The sequence below is a fragment of the Chiloscyllium plagiosum genome, chromosome 6 (genome assembly GCF_004010195.1).
Source record: "Chiloscyllium plagiosum isolate BGI_BamShark_2017 chromosome 6, ASM401019v2, whole genome shotgun sequence".
NCBI lineage: Eukaryota > Metazoa > Chordata > Chondrichthyes > Orectolobiformes > Hemiscylliidae > Chiloscyllium > Chiloscyllium plagiosum.
The window spans coordinates 120,222,990-120,224,225 of NC_057715.1; positions in this window are offsets into that span (position 1 = coordinate 120,222,990).

Here is a 1,236-nt window from a genome sequence, read left to right on the forward strand (position 1 = left end):
CTCCCGCCCGGGAACTCTCCAACCACAAGGGATGAACTCAAATTTCTCCAGTTTCCTCATTTCCACTCCCCCCACCTTGTCTCAGTCCCAACCCTCGAACTCAGCACCGCCTTCCTAACCTGCAATCTTCTTCCTGACCTCTCCGCCCCCCACCCCCACCCCCACTCCGGCCTATCACCCTCACCTTAACCTCCTTCCACTTATCGCATTTCCAACGCCCCTCCCCCAAGTCCCTCACCCCTACCCTTTATCTTAGCCCGCTTGGCACACTTTCCTCATTCCTGAAGAAGGACTCATGCTCGAAACGTTGATTCTCCTGCTCCTTGGATGCTGCCTGACCTGCTGTGCTTTTCCAGCAACACATTTTCAGCTAGCATATAATAAGAAAGACAAATGGAATCCTGGCATTTATTGCAAAAGGACTGTTTATAAAGTAAAGAAGTGTTTTTACAATTATATAAAGCATTGATGAGATCACACCTGGAGTATTGTGTCCAGTTGTGGTCTCCTTACTTGAGGAAGGATGTGGTGGCACTGGAGGCAGTTCAGAGGAGGGTCACCAGGTTGATTCCAGGGATGAAAGGGCTGGTATATGAGGAGCCGTTGAATAGCTTTGACTTGTACTCACAAAGTTCAGAAGGTTAAAGTGGGATCTGATTGAGGTATATAAAATGCTAAAGGGAATCGGGAGGCATTGAACAGATGTTCCCCTTGTGAGACAGACGTGAACGAGAGATCATAGATATAGAGTGAGAGGAGGTCGGTTCAAAACTGGGATGAGGAGCAACTACATCTCCCAGAGGGCTGTGAATCTATGGAACGCACTGCCCCAGGGTACAGTGGAGGCAGAAACAATCAACAGATTCAAGAAAGAAATGGATATGTTTCTGATGAAAAGCAGGATAAAGGGCTATGGGGAGCAGACAGGAGAGTGGAGTTGAGACCAAAATAAGATGAGCCATGACCATGTTAAATTGTCAAATGGTGAATTACTTACTCCTGCTCCTAATTCCTACATTCCTATGTTCCTCTTCTGCACCCTCTCCAGTGCAATCACATCCTTTCTGTAATATGGTGACCAGAACTGCACACAGTACTCTGGCTATGGCCTAACTAAACCTATACAGATCTCCAATATGACTCCCTGCTTTTGTAATCTATGGCTCGATTGATAAGGGCTAGTGTCCCATATGTCTTTTTCACTATCCCACTAACATTCCCTTCCATCGTCAGAGA